This window comes from Dromiciops gliroides, chromosome 4 (assembly GCF_019393635.1).
Source record: "Dromiciops gliroides isolate mDroGli1 chromosome 4, mDroGli1.pri, whole genome shotgun sequence".
Taxonomy (NCBI): domain Eukaryota; kingdom Metazoa; phylum Chordata; class Mammalia; order Microbiotheria; family Microbiotheriidae; genus Dromiciops; species Dromiciops gliroides.
This window is the reverse complement of record NC_057864.1, coordinates 275,047,541-275,062,364: the sequence shown is the minus strand read 5'-3', so window position 1 is coordinate 275,062,364 and position 14,824 is coordinate 275,047,541. Positions and strand designations below refer to the sequence as shown.

Genomic DNA, 14,824 nt, shown 5'->3' with positions numbered 1-14,824 from the left:
ATTGTTATGACTTTGTCAATTAGGGCCTCTAAGACCCCTTCTAATTATAAAACTATGATTTAATGATCTTAATCATTTATAGTTATGATTTTAATAACCATTTATAATTTTTAGGAACTTTAATAAGATAACAATTTGATTTATTTGTCCCCTTCTGAACTATTTATATTATATTTTACATTATGTTATAAGATTAATATAATATAATCTATACTCTATATCGATTGTCATGTATTTATAGTTTTTGTTTATTTTTATAATTCTTCAAATTCATTTTTCTTTACACCACTTTATAGATGACTCTAGATTTCTTATGTGAATTTTGGAAACAGTCACATTTTCTTATAATTCTTGCTTAGTATCAAGTAAGTTGAGCAGAGAGACTGCTAGTCCTGGACTCAGGAAAACCTGAGTTCACATCAAATCTTAGATATTTAAGAGATGTGTGGTCCTGGGCAAGTCACTTAAATTCTACCTATTTTAGTTTCCTAATCTAATCTTTAAAATGAGGAAAATAAAGTCATTACCTCTCAGGGTTGTTATGAGGATTAAATGAGATAATATTTGTAAATGCTTTGTGGAACTTGAAGTGATATACAAATTCTAGCCATTATTACTGGTAACTGCCCACAGGTGATCATTTCAAAATTCATGAGGTATGTGAATATGAGAGAAGACTATAATCAACCATTGTTTATTAAGCATCTATTTTGCGAAGTTCTCTCTTTGCACTGAGGATATACAGATAAAAATGAAACAACCCCCTCCCTTTAGGAACTTGATTTATATTAAAGGAATCATTAGCAGACAGTGTATCAGGAAAGGCCTCACTCATGTAAGAATTGGCATCAGAGCTGAATTTTGAAGAGAGGTAGGATTTCTAAGAGGCAGAAGTGAGAAGGGAATGCATTTGAAGGACCAAGAATAGCATGGAGATGGGAGATGGAATATTGTTTGTGAGGGACAGCAAATGCCAAATTCAGGGAGGCCATTAAGTAAAAGAAGGAAATAATGGTTAAGCAGTGTGGACAGACAGATTTCAGCCAGATTTTGAATGACCTTATATGCTAAATAGAGGCACTTAGTTTTTGTCCTATAGGCATTAGGGCAACACTGGAGCTTATTGATCAGGGAATGTTATGTCTAGGCCTTTACTTTAAGAATATCAACTTGGCAGTTTTCTAGAAAATGGATTTGAAAAATTAAAGACTATTATTGGATTGAGGTAGAGTGCTTAAGTAGGAGGCTATATACATGATGAATTCCCAGTTATCCTCTTGAAATTGCTTACTGCAAACATTATATCTGGAATTGTCACTTCTCTGCTACCCAATGCATTTATGGAGTGGTTTCCTTTATTGATTTTTGGTATATACTCATATACATCAATATTTTAAAGATATATGTTTTTCCCTTCATCAATGCATATTGTACCCCCTCTTTGCCTTAGTATATTTTTAATCCCAGTTCCAAAGCCTATTGTTTTGGGAATCTCTCCTTATTGATGGAGATGAATACCCTGCTTGCCCATCACGAGGAGCAGGGATGTGTTGACAAGAGTGAGAGAACTTCAGCCTTCCTAGTCTTTTCCTTCTAGCAACCTGAAGTGGAGTTGGCTTCTTCCATCTTCTTGCTTGAATTGGAAGCCAGAAGCATCCAAATCCACTGTAGAGAACCCTAAGCAATTTGAAGAAAACTAAAGAGAATCCAGAGATGACTAAACTCTCTTGCTCTTGCAATTCTACCCATCCTATTGGTCTTTAGAACTGTGGTTACCTATGATTTTTATGAGTTTCTCTAAAAATATTATCTGGCATCCAATTTTCTTGTAATGAGTCTTTCCATACTTAGGCAGGCTTGGTCTCCCGTGAATGACATATAATCCAAGATACCATGCAAAGTCTTTCAAGCTTGATACGACTGAGAGAACTCATGGGTTCTTTCTTCAAAAAATCTAGGGGTACCTCTACACTCCAATGAGGTATTGGAGTAGGACCTTATTGGAGTATCATTATTATAAATCATTTTAAAATTATTTTTAGATTAGGGCACAGTGATCTTTATTAGTGTCATGAACAATAGACTTATAGAAGCATAAAAGAGGACTATAAATAAAGATTTTTGTATTAAAAAGAATAGTCAAGTTAGAATTAGTGATAGAATTGCTGCTCCTTCTCTGAGTAGGTGGGAAATGGTTCATAAAGGGAAGGTAATCTAGTAAATTAAATTCATACAATTCAGTTTACAAAGCATTTATTGTTTCCCCTTTGTTTTTAAAATTGAGTCTTTGGTGACAAAAATGAACCATCGTTGTCCTTAGGGAGCTTATATTGTAGGTAAAAAATCCAGTTATGAGAGAAAATCTGAGAAGAGGGTTAATCATTTAGAGAACAGTTAGCACCTTATATTTTTGTCTCATTTTCTCTCAATTTTTTCATATTACTTTGTCTCTAGTAATTCTGCACAGTGAAAGTTTTAATGAAGGGCCAAGATATTTTTGTTTATTTGTTTGTTTGTTTATGTTGGTTTTTTTCCCAGTGAATGTAACTTTTATTTTTTTAAGCAACAGAGTGAATATGAAGATGTCTTTATTGGTGCAAAGAAAAGAACTATAAAATCTGTGATTCCTTTATCTCATAAGACAGAATAACTTAGAGGACAAATAAAATTTTCATTTGTATGAGAAGAAGGACATGTGAATATTATAGTAAATTAATTTATATTTGTAGATGGAGTTTTCATCCCCAAACAGGAACATCTAGAAGACCTTACTATTTCCTCCTCAACTTGGATTATGTGCCGGATCTCCTTCATGCCAGTAGTGAGTGATACTTGGCGGCAAGTATGTCTCCCTTTTTATCCTTCCTTTGATGTTAAAGATAAGAGGGTAGTTGAACAAAAGTATTTCTGATTTTAAAGCTTTCAGCGAATCCTGTGTAATTCTCCAGTATGCATGAAAAACACCTTTTTTTGGTGATATTATGCTCTAATTGCTTTTTTGATAACTAATGAAGAATACAATTGGACATTCCTTACACTAGATTTTCCTGGTTGTATCAAGCATGAGACCAATTCACAGACTTTTGAAAAAGAACATTAAAAAGACAAAAGAATTTTAGCCTAACAATCTACACAGAAACAGTCAAGTGGATGAAGAATGCAACTTAGAGAGTTTGTTCATTAGCTTACGATTCTTGGACAGATATTGCAAGTGGAGAACTAGTTGGGTTCAAAATTAAAAAGAAGAGAATCAGGTGGATTGATTATGGGAAATTGAAAAGCTCATTTAAATAGTCCAAGCATCTCCCTTTAAAACAGGTCTATTTTTGAAATACTAATATTCTATTGTTGTTATATGATTGCAATTCACAGAATACTACAGTGTCAAAAAATGAAAGAAAAAAACTATAAGCATCATACAGGTAGAAATGGAAATTTATATAGTGGGGCTGAGCATGTTATAACACAAAAAGATAATCTCAGAAAAAGATTATGTTAGAATAATTTGGAAAAATGAGAAATAACTGGTATCTCACATGCTTGGAGATGGAAGGAATTATGGAGGACTCTGAGCTCAACCCTTTCATTTTTATAGATAACAAAACTGAGGTCCTAAGAGTTAAAGTGACATACTTTTAGATGAAGAACTATTAATTTCAGGAGGTTTTGAACCCAACTCTCTCTGGTTCTAAGTCTTTTTAACCACTACACCGTATTAGCAACCTCTGCGTTCCATTGATGTGCTTGAGATGTCAGGATATGGCATATGGTGTGTATTTCCTACAGCAAACATGATTAGACGTGAATGAGAGTCACAGAATGGGCAGACATGTATGCGTTGAGATGGAGGGAATATCCATATTGATATGATAAAATGTATTTGAATGTTTGAGTATTTTAGGCAAAGTTACATGTGAAGACTGTATAAAAAAGTAAGGTTTACAGTTGACACTAATTTTTAGAGTCAGTTTTCCTTCTTAAAATAAAGTATTTCTTTTCAACATAGTTATTGTAGTTTATTTATAAGAATGATATAGGCCCTTTGTGAATTTTTATTATTAAATAATAATAAAATCAAGCTTTCTTGAATAAGACTCACTTCTTAAGGATACTATCAGGAAACAAAAATAAAATTTATATTATAACAAAGAGATTGCGACTGGACCAGTAATTTTATTGATGTTGGGAGCTTCCCACTAGGACCTTCTTACCAGTACATATTCGTACCTTTTCTGATGCTTATAGTGTTCTTGAGAACAAGGGCACCAAGACATTAAGTGATTGACCCAGTGATACATGGTTACTATATGTTAAAGGAATCATAATAATAACAATATTAATAATGATACCTAGAGTTTATATAACATTTTAACATTATGTGAAGTGGTTTATAGTTTTTGAAGTGCTTTGCAAATATTTCATTTTATCCTCACAACAACCTTGTGGGGTGTTGTTGTTTTTCCATGGTAAATGCTTCTTCATGACCTTATGGAGCATACAGTCCATGGAGTTTTCTTGGCAAAGATACTGGAGTAGTTTGCCATTTCCTTCTCCAATGGCTTAAAGCACAGAGAGGATAAATGACTTGCTCAGGGTCATACAACTAGTAAGTGTCTGAGGCCATATTTGAACTCAGACCTTCCTAACTATAAGCCCAGAACTCTATCCACTGAGCCACCTAGCTGCCTACCTTGTGAAGTATGTGGTATTAGATTATCACCCACATTTTTCTTTTACAAATAAGTAAACTGAGCCAAACAGAGATAAGATGACTTCCCCAAAGTCATACAGATAGTGTTTGAGGTCAGATTTGAACTAAAACTTTCCTCACTTTAGGTCAGATACTGTATCTGCTATACCACCTAGTTGCCTGAACCACTGTCATTTTTGCTATAAGGCCAGTTCTCTAACTACATAGCCTCTGTCTAGTATAAAATAAGGCACATTACATATTGCTTTGAACTCTACATTACTATATAATATTATCAGCATGCTGGAAAGTATTTAACCCGTATTATGACAAAATGAGTGGCATACAAATTACATGAGGAATTTCTTAGTATATTTTATCCATATGTATATTTTCCAATACCAAAATGATTTCAATTTAGAATACTACTGCTGGTTTTTAGGGCATGCTATTTATCTTTAAAACAAATACTTTCATATTTGGTTTAAATATTTATGTGTTCAGTTGAGAATTGCTTGCCCTCAATTTTTACAGAGCTTACATTTGACTATATTTTTACTGGCAAACTGGAATTTATGTACTTAGTATAAGTCATTGGCTATTGGTGCCTCTTATAAATAAGAAAATATATATATATACTCAACTAGTTTAGGCTTCAGTATGTATGTCTTACTATTGCAACAGCTGCATCAACATATACTTGATCATCATCCAGAAAATTTATGTCGTCAGCTGTCAGATTTAAAGTCTGTAAGACACTATATGTTTTATAAATATTTACTAAAACAGTTTAAATGTTTATAAAAATAAAAAACTTGCATATGGTCTAAATAGTAGCTTTTATTAGAGTCATAAAAGCCATTGTTTTATTTGCACATATATGTATGTGTGTATATATATAATGTTATATATGTGTGTGTGTGTATATATATATATATATATATAATACACATGCATACTTTTTTTGTGAATGTATAGAAATTTACATAACATCTGGGACACATTCAGCAAGGACACTGTGCCAAATCAGTATAATAAAATGTGTGGTCAGCTAACCACTGGTACACATACTTTCAATATGAAACAGCATTGAAATATCTACATTTAGGGCTTCATTCTTTCATGTGTAATTCAGGTGACATTTATAAAATTCTCTGCTGTTTTTCTAGTGACTGCCTGAATTGAAAAGGACAGTCATAGAAAAAATGAAAAGCATGTGATAAATGTAATGATTTGCAAGCATTTTATCAATGAAATTCATTGAAAGAAAATTTCATAAAAATGTACATTGGGTGAAATGCTTTCAAGTTGCTATTCTCAAGGCATATGTAACCACATTACAATCAATATCTGATCTTTATATTGCTAATGAAATTCCAAAATGTGAAACTCTTTTTCTTTGGTACTTTTATGCATTCACAAAGTGGTAGTAGCTAGTATTTATGTAGCACTTTAAGATTTGCAAAGTACTTTTACATACATTAACTTATTTAATCCTTACAAAAACTCTCTGAGCAAGGTACTATTATTATCCCCATTTTACAGATAGGAAGAGTGAGGCCCAGAGAAGTTAAGCGACTTTATTATGGTCACATAGTTAAAGAATATCTGACACAAAATTCTAGCTAAGGCCTTCCTGACTCCAAGTCTGAAACTCAATCCACTGTACTACCTAGCTACCTCAGTGTATTAGCTGGTACTTCTTTGGGCTAAATTTCACTGACCATTTACTGACCTACTGAGGCCTATGTATTCCTTAAATTTTTGTTTAGTCTTTATCAATATAAATACGTAGAACTCTTTCCATAATGTTAAGGAATAGTTCAACAACATAATATAGTATGGTATCCACTGAATTTTCAAATAAACAATTAGGGTATGGAAAATAAGAATAAAATTCTAAGTGGTAAACTATGACAGAGTGGGATACCTATGATTTTATTGGCATAGGGGACTCTTGAAGAAGAAACACTTACCAATGCACACTGACACCTTCTCTGCAGGTGTCAGTTGTCAGAGTTGTCAGCAGCACAAAGAAATTCCGTGATTTTCCCTGGACCACAAAGCCAGTATCAGTCAAAGGTGACACCTGAACATAGGTTTTCCTGCTTTTAAGGCCAGCTTTTTATCTGCCATGACATTCTTTCTCTGAAATCACTATATAAATAACATCATTGAAAATATTTGGTGGCCTGATCATTTAGCTGCACAGAGAAAATTATAGCAGGAAAATAAATATTCTTCTTTCATTAGAATTTATAGCTTTTATGATAAGTTGAAACTTAGAGATCACAGAATAATTAAAAACAAAATAAAACAGTCACCTCCATTTAATTCCTCTTTCCTCCCCTACCTCCTTTCTGGTTGGTTTATACTTAAACTACCCAAGAAAAATGAGAATTGAAAAAAAAGTTTTAAGGACCTCCGAGGGAGATTCCACAACTTCCTTTGGTTACCCATTTCCATGTTTAATAACCCTTACTGTCAGGAAATTTCTTTTTAAGTTAACCTTAAATTAGTGTTATACTTAAATTGTGAATATAACTCATTTGTTGAAGTTACATGGTTTCTATTTTCAAAATGCAATCACCATAAATGCCATAAAATGAATAATGGGCTGACCCCACCATTAAAAAAAATCCAACTTTTTCATGGTTTTGTGGACAGAGAACTGGATTTGGGATTAGAGAGCCTGGCTCTGCATTTTATTTCTTTAGGCAAGTCGCTTAAAATTTCTGGGTTTCTGTTTCCCCAATTTTCAAATTAGGATATTGTACAAGATGATCACATGTCCTGTTTTGATCTAAATCTATGATCCCATGATTTCTAACTTCTAAATTGTCTATATTGGTAGATGTCATAGCTGCTGAACTGCTCACATTATGCAAATAATGTTTATTGCTCTCATGTTCCCTTTCTCTGGTAGCTGTTTTGTAACGAGTATAATTTTACTTTTGCATCTAAAATTTCAGGGCAGCAGAGGACTAGATGAGACAATACTCTTCTCTTTACCATTCTCCCTTTGATAAGATGTAATATGCAACATGCAGAGCTTCCCATGAAGGAGTGAACAATGTAATAATATATGCATGTTAATGAGAATCTTTGATGACTGAATTTCTTACCCTCCGAAGGAAACGTTTTGAGTCGATATAGTGCCAGATTCTTGGGAATGACATCTTCCTTAAACTCCTTCCTAAATTTAGCAGCTAAACTGAAATGTAAATTCTAGAAGGGCAACTATCCTGTAGCAAAATGTGTTTCAAAAGTGAAACATCTGGCAAAGATATTTTCTTCCCAAGTGTATGGTTGGTTTGAGGCTGGATATTTCTTTTTTAGCCCAATATATTAGTCTGGCCCTGATGGGTGCCAGAAAAAAATGCGCAACGAGCAAGAGTTAATAGGAATTTGCTGTATTTGTGTAGTCATGGCTTAATAGCCATCACCGAAAGCTTCTGAGGAAAGAATGAATTTTGTTATTTCTTGTGAAATGAGCAATAAGATTTTTTTTAGCCTAAATATTTTGTTTTTCCACTGTTATGTCTTGCTATATCCAGGTAAGAAGTGGAATGATAATTTACATGAGCAAGTCAAAAGACTTAATACTTCTCTAGAAGTTCCACCTTATGTTTGGGAATATCCATAAGAATATTTGTGTACATATCTATCTGTCTATCTATCCACCTTTCTAGTCCTATATAAGATTTCCAAGCCAAGCTTTAATCCCAGGCATATGTATAGGAGTATGTATATATGTAGAAATGCACATATATTTGTATACATACATATATATTCATACTCATATATATGTATATATGTATTTCACATACATACACAAATATATTTGTATATAGGTATTATTTTTTTCTTACTGAACTTAACACCAAATAAAATGAGCATTACTATAGACAGTTGAGAAGAGAAAAGGTTAGTACATGAAACCATGAATCTGCTTTTCCTTTTAATTATCTAAGAGATTCCACATGTAACTTTCAAAGCTCTCCTGCTTGTCAGTGTTTCCTTTTGCTGTGCCTTCTGTCCTTTTCTATGCATTAAAAATGAAACAATATTGTTTGAATAATTTTATTATCCATACAATTGAAAATAACAATGCACAAAACCACAAGAAGTTGTTGTACTTGGAGTTCTCATTTCCTTCTAACTTTGGAATGCCAAGGAGAAAACAATTGGAGAAGACATTCAATAACAGTTAGATCAAAAGAGGATTGGTTTGGGCAGCTAGGTGGCACAGTGGATAAGGCACCAGCTTTGGATTCAGAAGGACCTGAGTTCAAACCCAGCCTCAGACACTTACTAGCTGTGTGACCCTCATTACCCTGAAAAAAGACCCACTTAACCCTCATTACCCTGAAAAAAAAAGAGGATTGATTCAAAAAGACCCTAATATAATCAATCTAGTTACTGTGAAAAGCTTTGCTAAATAAGATTAAGATATTGAAATCATATTATTTTAATTGATGAGGAATAAACACATTCTGGAGAAATCTTTGTCTGCGAACTGGACTTGGGGTTAAAGTAACACAGTCAAACCATATCTTCTCACTGAGTATCAGGAATAGTCTCTTCGATGTAATTTATGAGAGCTTCTCCAGTTTCCTTGTTATTTATTTATTTTGTAGCTATTTTGGTTCTTGCCTTGCATAGTATTTTCCCAACTCTATTATTTCATTTTTTCTATTCTTCTTTCTGCTCTAAGAATTAATGACAAGGACTTCTAGATCTTCTATTTGTTCTCTTCATTTTTGGATATTTTTTTGTTCTGTCTACAGTTAATCCATTTGTGAAATAGCTGCATAACTTTTTGTGGGGTCATTACACCCCTTGAAGTAATCTTCATTCAATATTTCCTCTAATAGTATCCTGCTTCCTCCTTCTGGGCAAGTGGGTATGTTGCCACTAGCAAGGATGCTGAAACCCTTGTCATCCTTGATGCCCATAACCTTACTCTCTTCCTGGGGAGTGCGAAATTTGCAGCCAGATATTCCTCACTGCTACTGCTTTTCATTTCTCTATTACCTGTCATTAGAGAGAGGGCAGAGCACCAGATATGCTAAACATGTCTATCTGACCCATGGTGCATTAGGCCAAGAAGGTGGGCTGTGTTGGGACTAGGGGATATAGTTAGGGACAGAGATCACTGCATTGATGGTACTGGGACTGGGGGTAAGAATTAATGTGCATTAAAAAAATTCTTTAAGTACTTTCCTTCTTTCTCTCTCATTGCCTCTCCTCCCCACTTCAATAAGAATACAATCCTTTATTTAACAAATATGAATAGCTAAGTAAAACATTTTCCCACTTTGGACCTTTATGGAAATGAATGTATTATTCTGTAACTTGAGTCATAGAACTATATTTTAAACATCATCTTTCCTTTAAAAATTTTCCACAAGATTTCATAGCAAAATAGACAAATAAAAAGATGTAATACTGAGAAAAATATGTGGAAGATGTTAAGTAATATGAAAATAGATCTAGAATGGTTAAGTGTTTTCAGCATTATTCCCTCTATGAAGAACTGGGCCCCAAGAAGCAGACTAGGAACCCATAATTAATGTTCAAAGCACATGCATAGTTCTAAATCAAGATACACTCAATAGGAATAGGCTATACACATATTAAGTCCCGCTTTTTATCAGTTGTATACAATCCACTATTGAAAAAGATGTGTAACTCTGGACCTGCTGGACTTTTTTGGGGGTGAGAAGGGGGGTTCCTGCACAGGCAGTTACTGTGATTGACTTGAGTGTTTTCCTATAAGCAGCAACTTGGAGAGATGATCCTATTGGTATATATCATTGCCTAGTGTTTATGTGTATTCAGTAAAAAAAGATGTTGCCATCTGCTTCATTAATTATTTTTTCCAGATCTTCTACCCTGTACTTGGGACCTGTATATGACTGGCCTATAAAAGTAAATCACTTTTAGATTAAGTAAGAATGAGGTTACAGTAACTCTTCTTTGAAGTTACCAGCCAAGACAACAAAATAAGTAAGAAGTCAATTAAATTATTTAAGAGAACTGTGTAATTCACTTTTTTTAAATAAAGAAAGAATGTATTTATATATGAAAATCTGACTTTGAAGGCTGGATATCTAGAAGAGATAATGGAATTAATTATAAAATCCATGAGAGCTTATTTTTTCTTTTTTTCACTTAGCACAGCAGTGCCTTTACATAGTAGGAACTCAATCAATGATAGCTGATACAACAAAGTATAATAAAAATATATGTGTGTACTATATGTATATATATATTTATACATATATACAATATGTGTGTATATAATTTTACACATTACATAATTTTACATAATCATTTGTTTCTATCAAAATCCAAGTAAGGGGCAGCTAAGTGGTGCAGTAGATAAAGCACCTGGCTTGGTGTCAAGAAGACCTGAGTTAAAATCTGGCCTCATACCCTTACTAGCTATGTGACTCTGGGCAAGTAATTTAACTATGCCTCTGTTCCTTCACATGTAAAATGAGCTAGAGAAGGAAATGGCGAACCGTTCTAGTATCTTTGCCAAGAACACCACACATGGGGTCATGAAGAATCAGGCACAGCCCAAACAACAGAACAACCAAAACTCCAAGTAAGGTGGGTTGTGTAATTATTGCTTCCACTCCCTCATTCAGGAAGAAGGAAATGGAGGCCTAGCGATAATGATCCGCTCACGAACACATGGGTAGAAATTGTCTGAAGCACAATTTGGACTCATGTCTTCTTGATTTTACATTCAACACCTTAGCTATCACAACCATGAGGTACATGTGACAGAGCTAAGATAGAACTAGCACTTTTGAGCTTTTGACTCTATGATCAGTAATTAAATGAAAAGGCCTGATTTCATAAACACACAGTGACTATAAAGACAAAATACGGGTAGAAAAAGTAAGCCTGAGATACTTTGGAAATCCCCTGATTTTCCTTTATATCTATCATAATGTTTAAAGAAAGAGTGTCAAGTCCCAAGGGTCAAATATGTGCCCATAATAGCCAATATTTAAATAGTGCATTTTATTCATTGTATACATATGATCCCTATGATATTATTGGGGAAAAAGTAACACAAAATGTTATCATACCTAGTTTACAGATGAGAAACTGAAGCTCAGAAATGTTTAGCAATTTTTCCAGTTTCCCAAACTTGTAAGTGGTAAGAGCCATGGATAAAATTAAGACTTTAAGTCCCGAGCTCTTTCTGTGGTACCAGTCATGCACTACATTGACTGCCCAGTACATATTAACCTCTAAGAAACTCACTAGAAAATTTTTGGACAAAAGTTATTGTCCCATTATCCCTTACCCAGTTGCTCGTAGTTTCATTTTTAATGTAGCTCTAGCAGATTAGGCTAGTAGAAAATAGAAATCATGCAACTTAAGTGAAACTTTTAAAATTTATGACCGGAATTGGTTGACTTTATGTAATTTAATGAGAACAAAATCCCTTGAACTGTTTTATCCTGCCCTACTGCAATAGCATGTACCTTATGTTTTGGGAGGACTTTCATCTATGGCCTAAACCAGCTTTAGAATGATCAAGGAAAACATTTATTACTCAAGGACTGTGAATTAGAATAAACAATCATACTTTGTGATGATAGCAGTTGTCATTAAAATTCTTTAAACTAAATAAAGAAATTATAATAATTTTAAATTATTTAAACAATCTATTTGAAAATATATCATTATGGATCCAAACAAAACAGAAAGACACAATTTAAGTGGCATATTTAGTTGAAACTATTGAGTTAAGTGTTGTTAACTTGGCAGGTTCCTAATGGTGAAAAGTACCATCCATTTGGCAATTGTGAGTTGATTTTAATTGAGTCATGGTTTGAGATCTTTTCTCTAGTGGGTACAATTGTTTTTAATTTCAGTTTATAACAAGCATCTATTTTTTATGTGTATCATATCTTATCATCTCATAACATTCTGATTGGGAACAATCATTCTAAACCTGGCAATTTACCTCTAACAAGGTCTGTTTTAAAACAGTTTTCTTTTCATTATGTTCAATTTTCTATTTAACATACCACACACATTACCTAGCATAACAAAATACAGAATTTCTATTTCATTGGGCATATGGGTATATATGCCACATATATGTGTTTGTGCATATGTACCTACACATATACATACACATGTAGATATTAGCATGGGCTATACCTATAATTTAAAACAGCTGGTCTAAATCTAAGATTCTTATATGTGGCACTAGAGGAGAGAACTAGAACAAAGGGACAAAGGCAAAAGAGAGTTTAGCCACATAAATACACATAAAAGTATGCTCAGAGTAACCAGGTGACATTCATCAAAAGCAACTAGGTCCCCCATGATAATCTCCTTACTTATCTTGGATATCAAATTTATGTTAATTATGTCTTGGATTTCACTTTCAGTGCAAAGATCATTCTTGTTGGCAAACAAAACAAGCAAATTAAGAACTGAGCATCTTTGCCTTCTCTTTCTTTATAGTTATTATTTTCATATCCTCAGCAGGCAAAGGTTAATCACTCTCATCTTGATGCTCTCTTCTCTTTAGTATTTCATTACTTTCTCATGGTCCTTTTACTTATCTGACTGCTACTTCTCAAGCTCCTTTGATCTTCATTTAGCTTGAATAATGGCAATGGTAATTCTTAAATGTGTAACTAAGAACTCAACATAATATTCCAAGTATGATGTGTCCAGGATGACTTAATCATGCTGAAAAAAATGTATTACTCATGTTCTAGAAACTCCCCTTCTATTAATATGGCAGAGGATTCTGTTAGATGATTTGGCTTTCAAATCATACTTCTGACATACTTTATATTGAACTTATAGACAATTTTTAAAATGTCTTTGAAATGAGCAATTGTTTAACCACATATCCTCATTTTATATTTTTCAATCCCAAATATAGGACTTCTATCTATCTATCTATCTATAGTTTTATCCTGTTATCATTGATACATGATTCTAAATTAATATATGTTTTTAATCCTTAATCTGTTGTATAAGTTATTTTTCTTCTAATACAACCAAAGCTTCCTTTAGATTTGGAGCTAGAAGTTACCATAATCTTCTAGTTCACTTCTTTCATGTTACAAATGAAGAAATTTGGACCCAGAGGGGTAAATTGAGTTAAGTTGTAAGGAAAAGAGATAGAATTCAAACCTGGAGCTGTAGCTATATAGCGACTACATTTTTAAAAATTAAAAATAATGATTTTTTAAAAATAATTTTGGTTTTGCCTCCCGAATTTCTGTCCCTATTGAGGATAAAAGAAAAACAAAATAAAATCCATGTAATGAATATGTACAGAAAATCCAAATAACTTTCTACTTTGACCCTGCCCAAAAATATATGTTTCATTCTGTACCCAAAGTCTCATCACCTCTCTTTTAGGGCATGGGTAGCACATTTCATTATGGGTACTCTATATTTGGTAATTGTGTTGATCATAATTCATAAATCTTTCAAAATCGTTCACTTTTATACAATGTTTTTATACATGTTTTTCTCCCAGTTCTTTTCACTTAATTTTTCACTAGTACCTACAAGTCTTCCCAAGTTCCTCCAAAATCATAACTTAAGAAATTTCATAATGCCATAATAGTTTTTTATTTCATTCATATAAAAGAATCTATTCAATTATTGCACAAATAATAATAAACCTGTTAGTTTTTTATTTCTTTCCCTATATAAAGAGAGCCCCTTTTTTGGTTGAAATGCATCTTTTCCCTCTTTCTTTCATCTCTTTGGATATATGGAACCAATAACGTGTTGTTAGTTCAAATTTAATGGCTGGATAAGCTCCACCAAGTGCATTACATTGTTTCCCAACAGCCTCTCCAACATCTCTTTTTTTGTTAAAAATTTGCCAATATCATGGGTGTGAAGTCAAAAGTGAGAGTTGATTTATTTTGCATTTTTCTAATAATTAGTGATTTGGAGCATTTTTTCTTATTGTTACTGATAAGTTTAGTTTCTTACTACTATTCATATTTGGGCTCTTTATTAATTGAGTAATATCTATCATACTTTCAATTGCATTACACTAACTATAAGTCATCTTCAGAGTTTATATGTATGTCATCCATCTTTTCTTCCAGTCATTAA

General features: G+C 33.1%; 1 protein-coding gene across 2 annotated transcripts in view; it reads left to right on the top strand.

Moving 5' to 3' along the window:
- Positions 1 to 14,824, top strand: part of HMGCLL1 (3-hydroxymethyl-3-methylglutaryl-CoA lyase like 1) — a 258,337-nt gene that overhangs the window by 119,917 nt on the left and 123,596 nt on the right. The window lies entirely within an intron of this gene.